This window comes from Rhineura floridana, chromosome 12 (assembly GCF_030035675.1).
Source record: "Rhineura floridana isolate rRhiFlo1 chromosome 12, rRhiFlo1.hap2, whole genome shotgun sequence".
Taxonomy (NCBI): Eukaryota; Metazoa; Chordata; class Lepidosauria; order Squamata; family Rhineuridae; genus Rhineura; species Rhineura floridana.
The window spans coordinates 43,245,285-43,269,482 of NC_084491.1; the positions used below are offsets into that span (position 1 = coordinate 43,245,285).

General features: G+C 46.1%; 1 protein-coding gene across 7 annotated transcripts in view; it reads right to left on the reverse strand.

The window, feature by feature from the left end:
* Window positions 1-24,198, reverse strand: part of ZBTB16 (zinc finger and BTB domain containing 16) — a 207,494-nt gene that overhangs the window by 91,591 nt on the left and 91,705 nt on the right. The gene's annotated exons all lie outside the window — the stretch shown is intronic.

Below are 24,198 nucleotides of genomic sequence, written 5' to 3' on the forward strand. Positions count from 1 at the left end.
CCTCTGCCCGTCACCGGCTCTGGCTTCGCTTACTGTTGCCCCCCCGCCTTCTGCTTCACCAGTCCGAATGGGCCTCAGCCACCACTGGTGGAGGGGGAAAGGGTGGTGCTGCAAGCCCCACCCCCAATGTCCACATGCATGCTGGCCCCACCCACTCAGACTGTGACCTTCCTGTACCGAGTGGGGAAGGTCTGCTTTTATTCATGTTCCACGCAATTGAGGATGCACCCCCCCCCCAGAAAAGGGACGCTTGGGTGAAGGGTTCCACTTGCTCTCAAGCGAATGTGAGTAAAACTCCCCCCTGCAGACCTTTCTAGCTCAACACAGTAAGGTTGGGGGACAAAGTTTCGGGAGATGGATTTGCGTGGGGATGTTGGGGTTTCATGGGTCCCCCTGCACTAAGCCTACTGCCCTAGACCTGCCATTCTAAATATTGGAGGTGGGTGGGGGAAGGCGTGGGAGGGGCCACGATGGTCGAAGGGGCACCCACTCTAGCCACTTCAAGAGTCACCGGTTCTCTGATCTTTTGTACCTAAGGAAAGGAGGCCTCAAAAACCTCTCAACATCCTAACAATACTAAGATTTAAGCGTAATCTGTAAACAAGAGGTTTGAATGCAGAGATACTGCTTAATAGCAGAGCATCTACATGCACACACAAAAGGACTCCGTTAGGGATGGATGGGTCAGCCCATTTCTGGTCCATTTCAATTCCACATGTGCTCATTCATTAGTCCGTTCTGCTTTAATCTGAGAGCGTTGCTTTGTGAAATCCACACAAAAATTCATATTCAGTCACGTGTTTAATCTCAATGCATGCATTTCCTGAATGTATTTTAACTTTAAAAATATACATTTTAACATACTTTCATGTTTCATTTTATTTTAGAGCCAAGACCTATTTTACAAAATTCAGAGAAGTGTGAAATCCAAAGGATTATTGCATTCTGGTTTGTGTATTGGTCTGAGAGGTGTGGATTAAGGGCTGGTTATTCAGACTGAACAAAATTCTTCTCTTGCTATACTCTCTGGAACAAGGCTGATGTCCACTGGCCTCATTGTGGCCTCAATTTCCAGGAGTAGTGATGGAAACATGGCATGCTCAGGTCTCACAGATCCTGAGAGCGCTAACAAACACCCTCTGCTCCCCCTCCCCAGATACACATTTCTAGCATAAGAATTTAATTTTATGATTTGTGGAGAGGCAGGAAAGGGCTGTAGCTCAGTGGCAGACCACCTGCTTGGCTTGCAGAAGGTCCCAGATCCATCTCCAAGTGAGGCTGGGAAAGACTCCTGCCTGAAACCCTGGAGAGCCACCGCCAACCTGTGTCGACAATATTGAGCTAGACGGACCAATGGACCAATGGACCAACAGCCAAACTCTGTCCTATTACACCGGAGAACCAGAGCGGTGTAGTGGTTAGCATGCTGGACTAGGGCCTAATTAATAAACAATAACAAATAAAAAGCCATGCCCCTCGTCAGCCCTCTCGCCCATGGAAAAAGGCACCTACCTCAGCCACCGCCACACTCGTTCACAGAGTTCTTTGCACCTCTCCTCTCTTCAGAATGGAAGGGAAGGAGGGTGCCCGACCCCATGGTATCCCATGAAACGTTGGCATGTCTAAAGCATGTTCAGTGTAGGTGAGAGAAGCTGGACCAGCGCAAACAGGAACTGGGCAGAAAGAGGAAACAGCCTCTCATGCATTATGGATTTTGGAGGGGAAACTTGGTCAGCCTTTCACAGGCTCCACAGGAGGTACTGAGGGGGGGCGCAGTGGCACTTGTGGATGCTGACCCATCCAGTGTTGGGGAGCCGGGCCGGTGGGCTGCTTCAGACAGCTTCACATATGCCTAAATTAGTGGAGAATGCACCCAACTACATTTCCCTGGGAGAATGAGTGGGTACCTTCTCTTCATTCCCAGGTTCTGACTGGGCAACCTATTTGGGGTAGAAAGCCCCATTTTCCTGTCCTCAAGGAAGGCTTGAGCTGCATGGAGCAGTTCCCTCTGCAAGGACCTACTTGCACCTTGTGTCCGTGGGCTCTGGGATGGCATTGGCCTGATGAGCAGGGAAGCTGACTGGGGTGGGGCTGGACTTTGATGAAAGGGGTTGGACTAGATTGCCTTTCAGAAAGAAAGGGGGAGGAAGACTTCAGTAAGAAAACTGGGAGAAGAAACCACGGGGGGGGGGGAAATGAAAAGCAAGTGAAGTGTTGCCATCATATCTATTTGGGATGTTTTTAAAAGGGGGGAGGAATCCTGGAGATTTTAAAATAAACATCTTGAATGTTCCAATGTGATACGAATGCTTGGTTACATAAGGGAAGTACAGAGCGTCCCAAAACAGTCGACCCGCAAAAGCAAAAGCTGTCAGAACAATAAGTGCAGACACAGGGCATCTTACGACAGGCTGCGGCGTACAGTTTTATTTACAGTACCTCTTATCAGTCAGGGAACAGTACGCGACCTGCCAGTTTCCAAAGGCTAGAACTGGGTGTTCTTTCTTTTGCTTAAGTAGATGTGTACTCCAGGCTGAGATATTCTCCCCTCCCCTTTCCCTCTAAATCAAATCAGCAAAACAAAAAGTGATACCAAGCCAGAAATCTTGTAATGTACACATACATAAGAAAGACTTGGGAGATGGGGTGGGGTGGGGGGCAGGAGAAAGACAGTGAACGCCAAGGCAGAGAACAAGGCGACTGAATATGCAAATAGTTCAAGGTTAATTTTACTATGTGAGTCACCAGGAAAATGTCAGCCAGCATCAGTGCTTATTACACCAGGGTTTCAGAAAAAAACAAGGAGAGATATTTATTAAAAGCGTGGAACATCAGGGATGGAACATTCAAAAGCAATACATCAAAGAGTGGTTGTTTAGATTTATTTTTTTAAGGAACCCGCTGAAGCTAGCAGCTTCAGTGTAAACAGGATTGTTTTTTAAAAAAATGTTTGGCATGGATTTTGTTTTGGTGGGGGGAGAAAGGAAAAGGTAAAAGGCAGTATTTTTAGCAAGTTGTTTGAGCTTGCGTACAGTATAAAGATATCTTCCGATGACTGACCCTGGAGAGATGGGACCCCGTGTGCTGCCAAGAGTCAGCTGTGTGTTCGAGAACATGCCTCATCTCCTGGCACCGCATCCTCAGCCGGTCTTCTGCTGGTGTTTATACAAGCAGATTTATAGCCCCCTGCTTAATAAAGATACTTGCTCAACACGGCTGGCAAAAACAGAGTGCTTTTTCCATTCAAGCAGGATTCTGCAGTCACTTAGGCCCTCTGGAATGACAGCAAGTTCTCCCCACGCTCTTCCTCACCCAAACCCCTGGGTAGTTGTCCTTCAGCACGCATGGCGGGAAGAAAATTGGCAGCACCCCTTTTGCAAAAGCCCATGACAGGCTTTGAAAGCCAATTTCCCTCTCTGCCCTAACTACTCAGGATCCAGGAATGTTTGCCTTCATTTAAGGCCAGCTGGCCTGCCACTCACTTTGTCAAGAGGGATGGGAGCAATGGGCATGGATGGGGAACCCAGACATAAATATGGAGGCTAGCAAAGAAGTCCCAATTCTGACAGGCAATGTTTCCAAACTCAACAGTAGGCAAAAGCCTCCCGCAACATCCCAAAGATTTGCTATCTATTCAAAGCTAGAGGAGAAAGTTTAGCAATTCCTTATCTTCTAAATTTGATGCCCAACAGACTGATGAGCCCTTGAGGCACAAGGCACAATCCTGTCAGTCTGTTGGGCATCAAGGCCACTTGAGCCATTCAGCATGAAGAAACTCAGCATTTCACGTGGACTGGAAACTCTTGGGTGAGTCTGGAGTTGTGGGAAGCCATCCCCAAATCCAGACTTGAAGAGGATGTTCTCCAGCCCCAGGATTTCTAAGGTCAGTTGCTGCAGCTGAAGGCGGAAATAAAGCAAAGGGCTGACCCAGAGCACTTTAGGCAGAAGATTCTCCTTCTCTTCTGTTGACCAAGCAAGGGCAGAAGGACAGGACAGAGTCCTTGTATTTTCACTCAGCCTAGCCAATCAGGGAACATCATACCACCTGACAATCACAAGAGCTGATGGTGCCCATCTCTGTTCCCTTCTGTGCTTGAAAAGGACTCAGATTCCCATGGACTCATTTGGGTTCCCAGTTCAGGACTAGTTCAAGTACTTGATCATAGCCCTCACTTGCTATTTTATAGTGTGAACAAGTGAACCGGGACAGTACACAATCTCTTCATCCTCTTTCAATGATTTTAGTGTGTCTCACTGTTCCTGCAAATGGCATAGCAGTGGTTCCCAAACTTTTCCCCCCATGGACCAACTGAAAATTGCTGATGATCTTGGTGGACCACTTGATTATTTTTGCGCCTGTTGTAGCAGTTGTAATGCACTGTGCTAGATACTAGATGGCTTTTAATTATATGTTTATTGCTCCTTTCATGTCTTATATTGCATTTTACTGTATTACAATTTGCATCCCACAGAATTTAAACTGTAATAAAATAAAACAAGCAATGGAAATACAATTAAAAATCAAAAGGAATATTTAATGTGGACATGCCACGGACCACCTGAAATGAAGCTCACAGAGCACTGGTGGTCCACAGACCACAGTTTGGGAACCCCTGGTCCAGAGCATACTACAGTAATGGCTCATCAGTCACATTCCTAGTTCCTATGGTTTCCTGGGATGTGGAGAGTTGAGATCCAATTCCATTATTGGGTCATTCAAAAAATGGGGATACTCTGCAACAATAAAAGCACAAAGTCCCCAACAATAAAAGTTATAGAGACAGAATCTTTTTTTGTGTGTTTGGGTATATAGGACACTCTGGCTACATAATGAAAATAGCCATGTGATACAGTCCACGTATACAAGGCACATCAGGCGCGACAGGAGGCCACCACAAGAAGAGCCCTGCTGGTTCAGGCTAAAGGCTCATCTGCTTCAGAATCTTGTATGCACAGTGGTCAATCAGGTGGTTCCCGGAAACCACAGGCTGGGCGTAATGGCAACAGCCCTCCCTTATTGTGACTCATATGAAGAATCTGGGTGCTGGATCAGTCCAAGGACCAGTCTAGTTCAGCATCCTGTTCTCAGAGTGGCTATGCATGCTCTCTGCCCCTTCTCTTAGGGGGAATCAGCCAAACAGACCAGGAAAAGGGAAGCCAGGACAGGAGTGGAACAGAAAGTATTTCCTGGTCTTGAATATAAAACCATCAAACTCCTTCTGCCAAATCTTCCTAGGGAAAGGTTAGCACCTGGACATCCACAAATCCTTCTCCAAACTCTTACTTGTTTTGCATTCGTTTAAAGGGGGTGGGTGGGAAATAGATTCTCTTCTACCTCCCTTGGGCTTTTGCACTGAAAAATGCAGAGGCAATTGATCAGCTGCCAGCTGTCTCCTTCAGCTCCTTAGAATAAAGCAGCAGCAAGTCTTTAATATCTGTCCATATCTTCCGCGAAACATCCAGCAGGTCACAAAATATGCAGCCGGTTAAAGGATGGCAGTTGCAAAAACCTTCAACACACTCGTATGTTCTGAAACCGATGCTTTGCTATTTTTATACACCCAATAATACTCCCCAATACCCATTCAGTTTAATGGTTTTATTGAGGAGAAGAACTGGGGCTCCCTGGTTCAGGGCACTTCTGATGTTAGGAAGTAGTAAAAAAGTTCCAACGGGTTAAAAATGACACTCGTCCAATTGCCTTTGGTGTGTCTGAACCCTTAATTGTTGTCACCGAGGCTGTTGGATGTAAAGATGGTTGCTGATTTTCATAGCTTTGATTTCTCCTTTCTTCTCTCCATAACTGAGGTGTTACATTACAAGGTGCTGTGCTTGACATTTTTGGAAAAGGGCGAGGTGGTGAACACCTAAACATTCCCCATTCTGAAGACCAGAAGCTCCACACACAAAACAGAAACACTTGCTGAGTGGCAGTCAGAGGGTCCCTTCATCTTTTTTCCTCCTTCACTTCAGGCCATGCCAAGAGCGAGTGTACTCAACTGCTTTTACTGTATCATTATCTGAGCATTATTAACGTCTACCTGACAACTAAAAATGACACCCAAATTGTTGCCTGAGAAACTGGAAAGATTTGGGCTGCAATACAGGAACTGAAAATGGGTAATGGTAAGAATACACAGCCAGCGATTATGTTTCATACAGTTATTTGCATTTGAAAACACTGCCACTTGGGCGGGGGATCAATCTACTATGCAGAGTTGCTGTCTGTATGCCACCCTTAATTTAATTTTATGGGGGAGCAACAACTGTCAGTCACTAGTACAACATGTGGTCACTTGCACCAAATATTCTTCTTTCAGCAGCATGGCACCAAAAGATGATTCCACCTTCCAAACACCTTTTTTGAGGAAGTCAGCCCAGATTTACCCTCAGTGTTCTCAAGAGGATCACCGAAGAGCATCTGTTTAAAATGCAGTGGCAGCCGACGGCTCCATGTCAGTGGGGCAGTGGAATCTGTGCCAGATTTTAGTCTGAACTTTCAAGGAGCTGTCCATGGTGCTTCAGCTTGAAAGTTAGGACTAAAACCCAGAGCGGATTCTACTTCCCCACTGACATGCAGACACCACCATAGCCCTGCAGGATTCATTCCCTTTTGCTTAGATGTTCAAACAGTTTCCAAAACCCTGTTTTTTCCCTCTACAAAGCTAGATAAGCAATGGCTCATTAACTTCCCAAGCCTACAACTGGGTAAGAAGCTTGTTGCCCTGTATCCATTTAACTGTTAACTTAGCCACGGTAAAGTTTTATGAGGAGGATGGGCAAGGAGGTAGTGAGAAAATGATGAGAAAGGACAGAAAGAAGGGAAGAATTTCCCAGGCTATGGTCCCAGGCTATGGTCTGAAGGCACATGATGCCAGCACCCTGCTGAAGCTAAGCAGGGTCAGGCCTGGTCAGTGCCTGGATGGGAGACCACCTGGGAACCATATGGAAGCCACCTTGGGTTTCTATCATGAAAAGAAAGGCGGGGTATAAATGTAATAAATAAATAAATATAATAAAATAAGAATGACACAGGGCCCCCAAAGAAGGGATTTGTGATTTTGACATGACCAGGAATCACGTCAGAAGAATGTCAACTCCTTCAAGTTCAGCTACATCAACAGCAGGTGCATTTGAGGTGAGGAATCATGTGAACAGTGAGGATTCCACTTGACTAAGCCTGAAGGAGCACCCACTCCATCTTTGGAGGAGTGATACAACACAAATCACTTCACCTCCCATGCACAGTATCCTACGAAGACATCTCACCACAATTTGCTTCTAGCATAGACATGTCTGGTGGAAGACAAAACACCTTCCATGTGTCTATTCCTGTTTCCTTTCCTAAGCACCAAGGAATGGTCTACCCTGCTGGCCTTAGGCCTTCAGCCTTCTAGAGCAACTGCCTAGCCCGAGGACTCAACCCTGGAGGGAGGTGACAATTGATGGATAAATCAATGGAACAGATGGGATAGCTTAAGGCCTTGAGGCTCGTCCTCCTTGTTCAAGCAGATTGGCTCCATTCACAGTGAGTGGGCTGTCAACCATAAGCAGATGTTGGCTTCCATGCCAATCACAAGAGCAGCGACCCATGTCCCTTCTGTATATATAGAGAGAAGGGAGAAGTGGAAGAGTTGCCTGCTCCCAGCTTGTGCCCGGCGGATTAGTAACCCTGGGATGTCACAAAAACCTTTAGCAGGGCCAATCCATGCAACCATCTCAGCATGCCTTCAAGAGACTGGCATGACCTAAATTGTTTTTCTAGCATTCAGACTGGAAAAGGCCACATCCTGGTCCAAGCTTCTCTTCCAGTTGTCGCTGGACATTGTGTTGAGTAACGATCTGGAAGCAGCATCTCAGAACGCCAGCTGATTAACTCAAACTGATTCAGGTCCCCTGAAAACTAAGAGTTGTTATTAGGAGACCTCTGTTCCCCTGACAGAGCTCCAGCGGCCAGAGTGGTTTAACAGTCAGCCCCTCTTCCCAGAGAGTTGTGAGGATTGTGGCTCTGTGAGAGGAATAGTGCAATCTCAGCACCCTTCACAAGCGACACTTCCTAGGATTCTTTGGGGGAAGCCTTGACTGTTTAAAGTGGAATAATAGTGGAATAAATGCATGGTGTGAATGTGGCCTATATTTACCAGGTCAGACCATTGGTTCAACTTGCTTAGCATTGCCTACACCAGGGAGAGCCATCGGGGTGCCCTCTAGATGTTGCTGGACTCCAGCTGCTGTCATTCCTCATCACTCACTGTGCTGGCCGGGGCCGATGACCATGGCCTGGGACTTTTGTATGTAAAGTATGAACTCTACCAAGAAGAGACGGTGCTCCTAAGTGGGAATTGTCCTCCTCTTTTCTTCTATCCCTGTTCAATTCATCGACTCTCTCCCTCTCTCTGGACTTGGCAGGGTTTGGAACCGGGCAGAAACAATGAGGAGGAGGGCCCAGAGATAGCAGTGGGCCTCCCTCCTGAGGCCAGCCTCTGTGTGCAGACACTCTTCCCATGTGGAGCAGGGACCCAACTCGGGGAGAGCACCTGTGTTGCATGCAGAAGGTCCCAGGTTCAATCCCTGATGGCATCTCCCGGTAGAGCTGGGCAAAGGCTCCTGCCTGACACCCCGGAGAGCTACTGCCAGTCAGTGCAGACACTATTGAGCTAGATGGGCCAGTAGTCTAACGCGGAACAAGGCCGTTTCCTACCTTTCTCCGTATCCTATAGATAAAGTGAATGGCAGCCCCCTCTTACAGGAATGAATACGGGATGCATTCTTGGCGGATGAGAGGGGCTGACCCTCACTCCTTTATTTCTCCCTATAAGAGAATGGCCGCTGTTTACTCCTAATGGAGGTGTGACCATCGCTCAGTGGCAGAGCACACGCTTTGCACGCAGAGAAGGTCCCAAATTCCGTCCCCAGCATCTCCAGTTGCAAGGACCTCAGTTGGCAAGGGATGTGAAAGACCTGCTGCCTGCCAGAGTAGACAACACTGGGCTGGATGGGCCAGATATCCCCCCTGATATAATAAGACAGTTCCCCAAGTCCCTAAAAGGAAACAACGCAGTTGGAATGAGAGCTTCTAACCTAATCCTGGGCAGCCCGGCCCACACTAGGTGGGACCCCACCGGAGGCGAAATATGTCTAATAATAATAATAATATGTCTAAGTGTGCACTCCTTCCCCCTTACACACACAGGGTGGTATCCAGCTAACCCATTCTACCAGCGCAAGGATACCCACTTGCGCAACAGAACTTCCCCCCTCTCCTCTCCCTGCACCCCCTAAATCCGCTCTGAGGGCTCTCCAACCCTCTGGAGCAGATTTGGGGAGAGTGCAGAGCCTGCACAGGGAGAAAAAGGAAATGTCTACAGTGCAAATGGTTATTCTTGGGCTGAGGAAGCCATTATTTGGTGCTATAATGGATACACCCTCACCCAAAAAACATTCCTCCTTCCACCCTCTTGTTCATCATAAGGCTGACCATGCTATAAAAAACTGATCAGGGGATACAGACACATCCAGATCCAGCCCCCCTCCATGTATTTCGCCTATTTACATCCAAAGTGACTTATGGAAATGAACAGTCATGTTCTTGGCATCAAGCTCCTGGTCAAGTTACGGCCGGAACAACTCCAAGCTGCATCCCCCTTTCCAACCACAGTTTCATAACTCGCATATTTTCTGACGCTGCAATCCTCAGAAATGTTCACAGGCACCAAACAGCTCTCCTTCCCTGCAAGCCAGAGAGCACCATGTGCTATTAGTTAAAATAAAAAATGGGGGGCTATATTCAAATTATGTGAGTGTTGAAACTGATAAGAATGAGGGGCAGCGAGAGAGAGGCGAGGGAGGGAGGGAGGGAGGGAGGGAGAGGCAAATATGGATTTGCAAAAAAAAGTGGCAAAACAAATTTATGCATTGCCGTCACTTTACTACTTAATTAATTCAGTCATTTTTTAAAAAACCCCACAATTTATTTATGTTCCATTTACCACATCAAAAGAGCAAAGGAAACACACACACACACACACTGCTCCCCACACACTGATGCTAAAATAATACCTCAAGGCATCTATTTTTAATCAGTCTGGAAAAAAACACACAAAACACTGGATTCTATAGAATCTCTCTTGGGCAGACCACCAACCCTAGGAGAGGGAAGCGGCCAAGTTTTCCAAGTGCCCTTGTTGGCTGCCGAAAACTGTGCTTGTCAAAGAGAGAGAGAGAGAGAGAGAGAGAGAGAGAGAGAGAGAGAGAGAGAGAGAGAGGAAAGAAGGGGGGGGAAACTCCACAGAAATCCATAATGGCCTCAGGCTCCTCTCCAATCTATTTTCTGCTCAGCTGGTTTTAAATGAAGTTATTATGAGTCATTAAAACACCCGCAAGCTTGTGGAAGTCAGCCAATTACAATTTTAAATTTAGCCTGTTCTCTACCCCATTCCGTCGTTTTCTTCTGTTGCCCGCAAAAAGCCACTGGGTTTGGTCTGGTTTTATTTTTCTCTCTCTTCCTCTGCCCCCCTCCCCCTCCCCTCTGCACCCAAATTTCACTCAAACAAGGAGATATAACCTATTAAAATCATGTTGCATAAAGAAGCAATTGTGACAACATATCACACAGAGAGACCTTCCTGGCTTTTGCAGGACTAAATAATAATAATAATAATAATAATAATAATAATAATAATAATAATAATAATAATAATAATAATAATAATAATAATAAAATCATCCAGTACTACCCCCACACATACATCAAAAGTACATATTAGATTTTGTTTTAAAATATATCTAAGTCAAGCATGATTGTTAGGGTGATGTCATACTTGATATCTTATTTCATTTTTAAGCCTACAAGGTTGGACTATTAGAGCAATGTCTGCCCACCTGCCTGCCAACTTTCATGCAAATGGGAGTCCCTCCTTGCAGGATTGGTCATCCAAACCACACTAGACTACTGCAGTCCTGTTGCAGAAACACTGGGCATTATCCTCCAAAACCATCCTCTGTGAGAGCCCCATCAAAATGAATGGGAAGTCACCAAATTTCAAAAAAGGTACCACCAAGAGGGGGACAGCTCAGTGGCAGACCAGCTGCTCTGCATGCAGAAGATCTGCGGCATCTTCACTGAAAAGGCTCTAGGGTAGGAGGTGACCGGGGGGGGGGAGAGACCCTTCTCTTGTGAGACCTTGGAGATCGGCTGCCTATCAGAGTAGACAATTCTGGGTGAGATGGACAAAGAGCCTAAGAATACGTAAGCTACTAACCTGAGAACATAGGCTACTAGCCATGATAGCTATGTTCTACTTCCCCTGTCAGAAGCAGTATGCTTCTGTATTGCCGCCCTGGGCTCCTGCTGGGAGGAAGGGCGGGATATAAATCAAATAATAAATAAATAAATAAATAAATTCCAGTTGCTGGAATCCCCAGGAGGGGAGAGCGCTGTGGAGCTTGTCCTGCTTGCAGGCTTCCCATGGGCATCTGGTTGGCCACTGTGAGAACAGGATGCTAGACTAGATGGGCCATTGGGCTGATCCAACAGCTGCTTCTGATGCTCTTATATCTTATACTGAGCCAGGCCTGGAGAGTCAGACCTCCAGGGTCTACCTGGAGATGCCAGGGATTGATCCTGAGACCTTCTGCATGCAAACCTGATGCTCTACCACTGAGCTACCAGGCCTTTCTGACCTGGTGTAAAGCATCTGGGTATCTTCAGGGTCTTTTGCAAACCCCATTCATGTCAGGTCATGGCAAGTGAGGTCTGAACAGATGACGCACTCGCTTTGGATTGTGCCCAGAGGGCTCATCATCACTACCAGAATACAGAGCCTTCTGACAACAGCCTTGAAAGGTGGGCCAGTATTAACAGCATCACTGCAATATTGCAGACAGAGCTGAAGGCGAGTGATAAGAGCCTGTGGTCATTTCCTAGCCTCTGAGTCATGGCCAGCATTAGATTGGACTCCAGAGCCTTCCTGGCTCCTCTGAACCAGTGGCTACTGTAAACTGCCCAGAGAGCTTCGGCTATGGGGTAGTATACAAGTACAATAAATAAATAAATAAATAATGGCTGGATGGTGCTGCTGCCACCACTGCACTCTGGGCCATTGTTAGCCAAGGCTTCCGCTTCTTCTCTGGGCCAAATTTGTGCCGCTCGTTTGCATGGCTATGATGCGCTCCAGCCCTATGCTAATGGCTGTAAGACAGATGAATGCTCAGGTGTCACTGATAATATGGCTTCTGCCTTCCACCCTCCCTCCTCTCCGTGAGCAGACAGTGAGGGGCGGATGAGAGCTTTTGCAATGCGCCGCCAAGACATCAATTCTGCCTCCTGATTTCCTTCAGACATCAAGAGTGTGAGGTGTGCACACATCACACACAGCTTCTTTAAAGGAGAATTGTACATTGTAAAGTGGGGGGGATCAGTATTTGGAGTTTAAAAAACCACAGGATGCAGGCTAAAAGGCACCCTCGTTGCATGAGGAGCACTATTTGTGTGTTTCACGGATTCACAAGGATCTGAGGGAGGAAAGAGAGGATGCAGCGAGGGATATCTATTTTGGGTCCATGTATCATTTTGTTTTAGCAAACAAAACCAACAAAACCCCAAATCATACACACACACACACACACACTCACACACACAGAAGGTGGGGGAGAAAGTGAGGTTATTACATAATTGCCGGGTCCTCCTTCTTTAATGTTCTATCTGACAGCCTGAGTGTGGGGGGGTAGGAAATGACAAACCCTATCCAAAATTCAGCAGCCTGTGTTCCGTTTCAGAAGGCACACAGTGTACTGTATGGCCTATAAAACTCCAAAACAGCCTCCAGACACTTCTGCAATCGTTCTCCATCAAAACACTTTGCCTTGCATACAAAAATAAGACACAGGGCTGAACGGAATACACAATCAGGCCATTACAGTACAGGGAGGCCTGCTACTTAGCAACGAGGGGGCTTTAAAGCGGAGATGCATGAGAGGAAGCAGAAATCTGTCGAGCCTGTTGGGCAAATGATAAACATTAGCAGGTTTTTGTTGGGCTGGTTTTTGGCTTTTTTATTAAAAAAAAGGGCGGGGAGCTGCAGAAGCCATGCAAAAAGAAAAAAAAATGGATAGTGCATTGTTTGATTGCATACATTAAAATAACACGCATGGGGTGGGGGGAGAGAGAAGAGGACAGAGGTTCAGGATAAATATATAAATCAGCTCATCATCTGATCTCTAACTGACAGCTAGCCGCAAACACGTTTGCATTCTCATCTTCTCCTCCCACCCTCAAAAAAGAAAAAAGAGAGGATAGAAGGATGTTTTCTAGTAGAGTGACCTCTGCTGAACCCTTAGGATGTTCTCCATCTCATGCAGAGGTCTAGAAGCTTAAAAAGCAAGAACTTGCTGGATGGTGGTGATCCCATATATTTTGCAGCACCAGACAAAAAGCATCTATGACATACTGGCTTTCAAAGGGGCCTCGGCATCCCATTTGGCACATCGGGGGCATACCTCAGAACACCATAAATAGCAGAGCAGAAGGGAGCTTTGGGAACCAAACACACAAACAAACAAAAAGAGAAAGACAGACAAACAAACAGGAGTGCCAAGAAATAAAATACATTTCATCAGGTATGGGCTGGGGGAGGGCGGGGTGGGGTGGGGGAGAAGAAACAGATCCCGGCAGCAGGGAGCAAAGATCCTTGCCAGAACAGGAGCGCAAACACAAAACCATATTATTCTAGTCAGTTTAAACTCTCAAGGCTGAGGGGGGGGAGAGAGAGAAAGAAAGGGGGAGAGAAATAAATGCATTTTTCATCAGCAAGTGTATAATTTATAAACAGCATTAAACAGTTTGTTTTCTGGGGGGGCCCTCCTCTCCTGTGTGTGAGGGTTGGACGGCACTCAAGCCTGCATTAATTTCTGCTCTGGGTACAGTGTGTTCTTGGAGCCGCATCTGCCAGTGATCATAAACTCTCTGGAATGCTGGCAGAACATCCAGACCTGCCGGCAAGCTGATGACATCACTCTGGGAATAAATTCGGGACAGTGGCCAAAACACGAGGCGGCAAGAAGAGGAGGGGAGCAGGAAAGGAAGAGATTGGGGAGGGGAGCACGGACACACCGGGACCACTTTGGTGTGGTTTTTTTTTTTAGAAAAAACACCTTGGGTTGTATCCACCTAATCAGAGGAGACTCATAGTAACTAATGGGCCTGAGTGAGTTGTGTCTAAAGGCTGCAGCTCAGTGGCATCCGAGCACTCGCTTTGCATGCAGAAGGTCCCATTGGCATCTCCAGGTAGGGACGGAAAAGTCCCTTGCCTGAAATCCCATGAACATAATTCTGCCAGCCAGTGTAGTCAATACTGAGCTAGATGGACCAAGTGTCTGACCCAGTTAGGGATGGAAAGATCTGTCAGCTTCGGTTCTCCCACTTTCTCACTTTTATAATGTTAAATTCAGTCCTCCACATTTCTGCAGCAATCTGCGAATGTTTTTTTTTTAAATCCTCATGAAAATTCTCCACCATTTTAGTGTGAATTTCTCCAAATAAACACATTTTTAGGCAGTTTTGACAAAGGTGCACCTTTTTGCAAGCCATTTCTCATCATTTCATGCCTTTTTGCATATTATTTTCAGTCATGTATTCCTTTTTAAGCACACTTTCGCCTAATATATGCATTTTTGTAAATGTTGTTTAGTTGGCGAACTACATCCCAAAATTCCAATAAATGAGAATGTCGAAGGGTGGCTGTGTTTCGGTTCTCATATTGTTTCAGAAAGTGAGAATTTGATAAATTCTGCTTGAAATGCGAACTGAATCGCAGTTCTCACCCATCCCTAGACTCAGTATAAGACAGTTTCCTCTGTTCCTATTAATTTCGCTCAGTGGGTCAACTCAGAGTAAGAGTAGTGATGGATGGATACAACCCTTCATGGCAATGAAGCCCCTCACCCCCCGCTGCCAACACGGCCAATGCTCCAGGATGATAGTAGGTGGAGTCCAGCAATATTTGGAGGGCCACAGGTAGTCCAGCAATATTTGGAGGGCCACAGGTTAGCCGCCCTGACTTAAAGAAAAAGATAACTGACTCTGTCAACAACTTTAAAATGAACTGAGGATAGTCAGAGAGAGAGAGAGAGACCAATGCCATATGAATCATTTTAAAAGAGAGCTCAGTAGATACCATGGGATATTCATAAACATCCCTACTGCTTGGGGAAAGTTGACAACAATAGAGTATTGACACACAATGTGGATTCTTTGAATGGCGGGTGGGGGACTATAGCAGGACCTGCAGGCAAGGGGGTGGAGAGGATGCAAAGTACAGAAGCAGGAGATAAGAAGGTGAGGAGTTAAGTGGCAGGAGACCTGAGAAGCAAGGGGGGGGGAAGGAAGGGAGGCCAATAAATTCCTTCCCATGAGTTCTCCCCATTTTTGAAGCACACACATGTTTAGCAAAATGGTTATAGGTAGACAGGAAGTAGATGGTCCCAATTATTATCAGAGGGCAAACAAGACTTGGGGTGTGAGACACTGTTGCCTCAAAACAAGCAGGCAGAGGAGAGCTGTTGCTGACTGTCTGGTTTTTTCACTCTTCCTTTGTCATTCAGTGCATTTTGTTAACTCTTGTTCAACAGCGTTGTCTCCACCAGGCCCCCAAATCCATCTGTCTGTCTAGCAGGACACTTCTCTGTCCTTGGCACACAAACAGCTGAAGTTGGAAGGCCGGCCACACCTCACCTTCCCGTCATGAAGACTCCACATCAGATAGAAAGAAAGCCGGAAAGGAAGGCTGCCTCTCTGTTTCAGGGCTCCCATGAAGAAGGAGGAAGTGGATGACGAGAGGAGAGACTCCAGATGTCAATTGCAGCCATACAATTCATGTGACGACGCTCCAGGAGTAAGGGGGAAGAGGATCCTTAGACTTAACTGCTCACATACACAACAGACCTGGAAGGGACCAAATGGCAAGACTGGAAGCTCCTAGGGGCAGGGACCTGCCAATTTGGATTATGTTACCCTGCCAACAAGTACCAAGTATTCTCATGGTGCTGTAAAGATCAACAAGCATCGTCATAATTTCTGAAGGAGTTAAAAAGTGTCTTCCACTCTCAAAACTCTGCAGACTACTGGGCAGGATGGGGAGGCTGACAGCTCCCTTGTGGTGGCAAGATGCGGGTTGTCAGCACACAACCAACTGCAGAGTTTGCCTTCCTGGCCTTACTCCCTTTGAGCATAAATACCACATCACTGTATGGGAAATGTTGAGAGCTCATGGGTGGGTTGGGAGCGTCTGTAGGGAGGGGGGATGTTGCAACCCATCTGCAGTTGCCCGAATAATCCCTGCTGCTCAGGAGCACAGATGGGCACACTGTCCCACTAGTCAGCTTCTCTCTGTCCAAAGGCCGAGGTGCTGCAGGGTGGGTGACAGAGCCCAAGGGCCCTATTTGGTCACTAGGAGTCCACAAGTGACTTATGGGGCAAACCATGAGGCCAGCTAGAGCTGGACCCAGAGCTTTTAGTCGCCTATCAATGCTTTAGAAGCATTCCATTTTTACCAATCACCACATGTCACATGCCCAGTCCACAAACAGGTGTGTGCATGTGCTTTGGATAGCTATAATTATTCCAAGCGTACACGAAATAGTTGCTATAAACACAGCCATGAGAAAGCTCACCCACACAAAACTACAGACATAAAAGAAAACAATGGAGTGATTTTATGGACGGGTGGCACTTTTCCAAGAAGTTCTTCCACCACTGGGTACAACAATTCACAACACTGCTGCCTTGGTGCTCTCTGCAGTGCCCATGGCATTACTGTTTGCTCATCAGTCTTATAAATGCTCCGTCCAAAAAAGGGTACATTTATTAGTAGTAGTAGTAGTAGTAGCAGTAGTAGTAGTAGTAGTAGCAGTAACAGCAGTAGCAGCAGCTGATTTGCAAAAGCATCTTACAATACAACGTATGAAAACAAAACAATTAAAAGCAAAGCACAATATGAGGCAGAAAACCATAAAAACAACCTCTCCAATGCCAAACATGGGTTTAACCAACACAAGCAGTTCTCAAAGAAAAAAAAAGTAGCACAAATTGCTGCCAAGAAAAAAAAACCTAACACAGCATCTGGGAGAAGAGGAATGCTTTTGCTTGGTGCTGTAAAAATGTCAGTGTCAGGCGAGCCTCCCCGGGGAAAGCATTCATAGACAGGGAGCCACAACTGAAAAGACCTGTTCATTCTTAGTGATTTGCTTTGCCTGATGAAACAGGACATGTTCCCGTGGCAAGAACTGACAGGGATGCTGGGGGCAGGGGGATTTTTTAAAAAAAGCATTCTGAACAGCAAGATAAACAGTTCTAAGTTGAAGGGAGATGCAATGAAAGCTGAAAGACAAAAGGCAGATGGTGGAATCCACACCTAGGATCCAACAGGGATTTTTCTTACATTCTTATATGGTTTAAAGGGGAGTCAGACAACTCCCCTGGAACAGGAAGGAGCCTAGGCTCTCAGATATGATGGCAAAATGGAGCCTCCATGTCCAATGGCAGTCTGTCTTTGAATACCAGTTGCTGGAGAGCAACTCTTGCTTCTCGGCTCCCTGGCGGGAGCTGGTTAGCCACTGTGGGAAAACAGGATCCTGGACAGAAATGGAAAAAACTGCACTGCCCCTCCCCCCCTTTCTTTTCAATCCTCAGATTTAGAAATAAACTGAGCCATTGCTTTAACTTTTATTTTAAAAAGTTGGAAATAGTTGCTTTATTTTCTGAGCTCATCAGAGACTCCCAAAATAACCCTGCAGTCCCCACAACATCAAACATTATGTGTGAATAACTGTATGCAGTGGCGGCTGGTGGCTCCATGTCAGTGGGGCAGTGGAATCCATTCCGGGTTTTAGTCTGAATTTTGCTTCAGCACCTTGGCCAGCTCCTCGGAAGCTCAGAGTAAAACCTGACGTGGATTCCACTGCCCCACTGATATGGAGCCGCCGCCACTTACTGGTCAAAGCAGAGCCATCATTAGGAACACAGGAAGGTGCCTTATGCCAAATCAGACCTTCGGTCCATCTAGCTCAGTACTGTCCACACTAACTGGCAGCAGCTCTCCAGGGTTTTAGTCAGGGGACATTCTCAGCCCTAGCGGGAGACAACCTGAGACCTGCAATACCTGCATTCTGCCACTGAGCTACATCCTTTCCAAAATCAGAGCGTAGAAAGATGCTTTATACTGTATCAGACCCTTGCTCATTCTGGCTCAGCATTGTCTACACTGACTGGCAGCAGCTCTCCAAGGTTTCAAACAGGGGTAACTCCCAGCCCTAGCTAGAGATGCCAGCGCTGATTGAACCTGGGACTCTTCTGCATGCAAAGCACATGTTCTGCCGTTGAGCTGCAGTCCTTCCATGTACAGAACCTCATCAGTTCTTCACCTTCTGTGGCAGACTGTCATTTTTCCTCTGCTTGTTTTTGGTGGACAAAAGCATCACAGTTGTTGAGAAAAGGCCCAGAACATGGCGTTCAGCACTCAAGTGCACATTACAAAGAGCAGCATTGATCTGACTCTCATTATCCCACATGCCACGCCCTGCACACACCTCTAATGTCAGAGCAGTGACCTCAATAGGACACATGGCAATAGGAGAACCCCTGATCAATCATGTTATTTAATGTGAGGGTTTATCATTTGTTAATTGCTTTTTTTTAAAAAAAAATCTTTTTCATCAGGTATCGCTCGTAAACACTTGATTAGTTAACACGCATCCAAAGTGAATTAAAAAACACACCGCTCCATCTTCAATTAAGCCCAAGGTTTTAGGGCTACATATCCAAATACCACAAAACATGTTAAGCATGGAGGGGGAGGGAATGTGTGAGCAATAAATGGGGGGAGGGCTGGCTGGTCTACCTAGGGAGCAAATTTCTAATTAAATAAGTCGTGAATCTCTCTGCAAGCTCTGCTGAAAAAAGGGAGCGAAAGAAACAGGCAAATAAATAAATAAATCTATTGTTCCAGCATTAAGAGGACGCCTTCATTCAGTCAAATCAGTGTAAGTTTATCTAGTGCGTGGGGAGAGAGGGAGGGGGCAGAGAAGTTGGAATAAGAAGGTCCAAGGTTGAGCCGGTGCCTTTCATAAACAACAGCACTGGAATTTAACGCGGCTGTTTTCGAGCATCACAGCAGCTCCTCCCCCCTCCCACCCAGGCAGGAAGAAAAAAAATTAATCTTTCATGATGACAAACTTGGCTCAGCGCTCACTGTACATACTGTACCCGCAAAGCAGGCAGGCAGCCAGCCAGCTGCTGGCACTGGGCCCAAACGGCAACAACAAACAGAGGCAGCATGCGCCAGGAAGGGGGGGTGAGGAGAAGGGAAAACACAGCTGAGAGGCAGCAGAGCGCGCTCTACACGCGGCCTGAGACCGGGCTGCCCTCAGACAACGTGAACAGGCATCACAGGGGAATCGCTGGCAGGTTTGGCCATTCCCAGTTTTGAAGCTCTTGATTTAGATGATTAAGGAATATTTATGCACACACACCATGAATTCTGTACATCTCGTTCTTGTTTCCTAACATCCTGTACTCATTTACCAGCTGTTTGCATGAACCCAAAGAGAGAATTTTCGGGGCTGAACTCAAGGTGCTGGTGCTGACCTATAAAGCTCTAAATGACTTGGGACCCAAATATCTGAAGGAGCACCCCCTTCCTGGCTCAAGATCAGCAGGGGAGGCCCTGCTTAACATTCCACCTCCAGCGGGTGCACATTTCAAGGTGATGAAGGAAAGGGCCTTCTCTGCAGTGGCACCTTGCCTGTGGAATCCTCTTCCTCCCCAGAACACATCTGCCTCTGACATTTTTGCTGTTTTGGCAGCAGGTAAAGACCCAGTTATTTGACTGGGCATTTGCAATATACTAATGCTTATACATGGAAGTAAACTGCCTTGCTCTGAAGTTTTTATTTTAATGTTCCGATGTTTTAAGGTTTGAACTGTATTTTTACCCTGTTTTTTTTGTAAACAGATTTATGCTTTGTTTCAGTGCTTGGCATATTTTGGGAATTACAATTTGTATGTCCACCACTGTGAGAACTTGTGATGAAAGGCATGTGAGAATTGTGCCAGATAGGTAGGTAGGCATGCAGACAGATGAACACTGGTGCTGAAAAACCATATCCTGGCTCCATGCGCATGATACAAAAGGGGGTATATTTTGGTTATTTTCAGCTGTGTTGGGTGGGGATTAATTTCAGGAGATGGAAATGCCCCAAATTAACCCCACCCAACACAGCTGGAATGCCTTCCATACTTTTTGTGGCAGCTGATGCCCTCCCAATTTCAAAAGAAAAGTCCCATGGAACAGAGATGGCACTTCGGGAATTCTGTGAAGTTTGGTCGCTCTCCAAAATTAACACACACATACCTGGAAAAATGGGAAAAGGGGATGGAGTTTGGCCCACTCCACCCCCTCCTTTTACTATGCATAGCCCCCCTCCAAATTCAGGTAGAAAGTTCTCTTCTGAGCTTTCAGCCCACCCTTTCTCTATCTGCATCCACATCTATAGCAAAATTTCCACTGGGGGGAAATAAAAAGCACCACTGGAGAGACAACGTTTGTATGGGGATATCTTCCTATAATCCTAAAATTCTGAAGGTCTGTCAAAATTGGGCTGGCATCATCTTTCATGCTTCACTAGAGTGCCCACCATTAAGGCACTTCCTAAACAATGAGGCGTGGCTGCAGCTCACTGGCAGAGCACCCAAGTTGCTTGCAGAAGGTCCTACCGTTCAATTCCTGACATATTTGTAATATGAGACCCAATGTGTTGTACTGGTTAGAGCAGCCTTTCCCAACCAGTGTGCCTCCAGATGTTGTTGGACCACAACTCCCATCAGCCTCAGCCAGCATTGCCAATGGTCAGGAAAGATGGGAGTTGTGGCACACTGGTTGGGAAAGGCTGGGTTAGAGTGTTGGACTACGACCTGGGAGACCAGGGTTTGAATCCCCACACAGCCCTGAAGCTCACTGGGTGACCTTGGGCTAGTCATTGCCTCTCAGCCTCAATGGTAAACCCTCTTTGAATACCGCTTACCATGAAAACCCTATTCATGGGGTTGCCGTAAGTTGGAATCGACTTGAAGGCAGCCCATTTCATTTCCATATCTTTTTTTAAAGGAATATTTTAGACTGTCTTAAACTTAGAGGACTTATTTTCTAGTAATTGGTAAATAACTTTTGTTAGATAGAGAGATGATAATGATAGATAGATAGATAGATAGATAGATAGATAGATAGATAGATAGATAGATAGATAGATAGATAGATAGATAGATAGATAGATAGATAGATAGATAGATAGATAGATAGATAGATAGATCTCGGTGAACACCTTGCAACTGTTGACTCTTCCCAGTGTTTACAATGAAGACCAGAAAAACTGTCTTCAGGCCAAGGCCAGCATCAGGGATTGGCATAACTGGGCATTTGTCAAGGTCCACATTGTAACAGGGGGCCCTGCTGCTGCTGATCCCTTGCTGCTATCACCTGCTCACCTGTCCCTTTTAAGCAAGTGAGCCAGGAAAGGAACAAATAGCACTCATGTTTCCCTTTCTCTCTGGACTGCTGGAGGTATTCATACAAAAATGAATATATTACAGAAGAGTGGGCATAAAAATGCCTGTATTACTGAAAATAATCAACAGCAATCTGTTACATTAGGGGAAGATTGCTTGTAAAAATGTTTACATTAGTCAAGACTGCATACAAAAATGTGTTTTTCAGGAGAAACTCACACTAAAACGCTGATGAATTTTAATGAGGAATTTTTTTAAAAAAAATGAATTTGAGACTGAAAAAATAAGAAAATGAGAGAAACCAAAACTGACAGGGGGAGAAGGTGGGGTCCCACTGTGGGCATCTAAACTCTAGTTTCTTACACAATTAGGATCTCACAAGGGAGAGCAATCCTTCAAGCTCCGTGGTCCCCCCTCACTGTCATCACCTCCCGTGAATTGGAGGCAAATGTCTGCAATGGGGAACCTGCCCTGTTCATGCCTAAGCTTCCTGCATGACTCAGGACCTTGATCTTGCAAGGTTCCAACATGAAGAGCCAACATGAGTAGCGAAGGCTCCCCACGTCAGAGACTGTCCCTCCAACCCATGGAAGGTGATGGGGACTGTTGTTTTCAGAGGCTCTTAGAAGGAGCAATCAGGGTTCTGGCTCCACTGAGCAGAGGCACACTTTTATTTTTAGAGTTCCTTCCTTGTGTACGAGTACATGCAGATGAATGTTCTTCCTTCCAGAATTCCCTTTGCCTGGGGTGGGGTGGCCTGAGCTTAGCATTCTGAAATCTTGGTCTGGGTCAAGGAATGGATCTGCTGTAAACGTGACAGGGCTGGCAATTGGTCTGGTGAACTACTCGGCTCATGCCCGCTCCTTCTCATTGCGTGAAGGGTTAGAGACCTAAAGGAGGCTAAAATGTTGCAGAGTGGAATGCTGCTCTTCAAGATCCCAGCCAGACTTCCATTTTCCTCCCTCCCCTTCTCCTGGTTTTCAGAAGTCTGTCTTCCCATGGCAAAAAAGTCAGTCAGTCCTCACTGGGGTATTTTGGGGTCCTTTCCCCCTTTAAAGTCCCCCCCAAATATAGTTTTTTGACTTCTCCAACGCTTGAGGTAACCTTAGGTCCTGGTGAGGGCAGTGACATTTAGGCTAGATAAGGAGTGGAACTTGGAGAATTGAGTATCTAAGATGATCACACACTGAGCTGCACTTGCAAGAATGTTTGGGGCTGATTTTACTTGCAGGATGCCATGTCTTCCCACTAGTTTAGCATTCCAGCCCCTCTACAACCATTTAATTAAAGGGCTTGCATAATCTGAACCCAGTAGTGACGTTCATTACAGGCAGCGAGTACCCAATTCTGCAACAGTTTTACTAACGAAACTTCAGTGGATGCTCAAACGTGGAGAATACTGTTTTCATGACACATGCACAAAAATGCAGAATACATGGGTGGAGATGAAGATGGGAGGGCGTAGGGATGGGCGAAATTTGATTCAGTTCAAAATGAATGTATCAAATTTGCACTTTTTGAAACAGTACGTGAACCCAAACCCAGCCATCCTTCGAAAGTCACACTGATTTGAATTCTGCAATGCGGTTCGCCAACCAAACAATGTTTACAAAAATGCATATGTTAGGAGCAAGTGTGCATAAAAATGACTATATGGGCGAAAATAACATGCAAAAATGCATTATGTGATGAGAAACTGTTTGCAAACATGTGCACATTAGTTAAAGCTGCCTACACAAATGTGTTTATTAGGAGAAATTCACATTAAAATGCTGATTATTTTGGGGGGAAATCGCAAATTGCTGCAGAAATGGGGATTTGAGACTGGAATTGAGACTGGAAAAATAAGAAATGGAGAGAACTGAAACTGACAGATCTTTGCATCCCTGTCAGGGATGGGATGGCGGAGGAGCCGCGTCTGTCCATGTTGGAAGGAGAGAACAGGAATCAGGCATGTGGGATTCAACATCTGTCATTCAGGGCTGCACGGAAGCATCTGTGCCGTTACAGAGCTAAGGACAACCCTTCGGAATGACAAGACCTGGCTCTGAAGACCTCTGCACATCTAGAAAAGTATAACCCATTTGTATAATAGCTGGGAAATAGATTAGAGATTAGAGTTTGCACTCCTAGGCAGGGCAAAGTCTGACATTCGGCTCATGGTTTGAATGTTTACGTGTTTAAACCAACTGTATTCCTACCACCAATGACAATGTTTGGAAGTGTGTTTTTGGTTCATGGAGAATTCTCCGAACCCAAAGGCTTCTGAATTTTCAGCAACCAAGTTTAAAACCACAGACCACATCTTCTAGTGGCCAGAGAGTGGAACATTCATGCCTCCAACACTCCTTTGTCCTAGTACAATAGCCACCACATTTGGCAGCCAACTGGAGAGCTACTGTAACCTAGTGGTCAGAAGACCACACTATGGACTAGGAAGCTGCTGGTTCAATCTTGTGTTGGCCATTAACTTTTTAGGTGGGCTTTGCCGTTGTTCTCTCAGCCTCGAGTCCCCTTTGCAATATGGGGATGATATTGGTGTAGCTTACAGGGATGTTAGACGAGCCTCAGATACTGGCTGCGCAGCATTTTGGATGCACCAAAAGAGTGCCACCTGTCATATCCACGTTTCCCATCACACA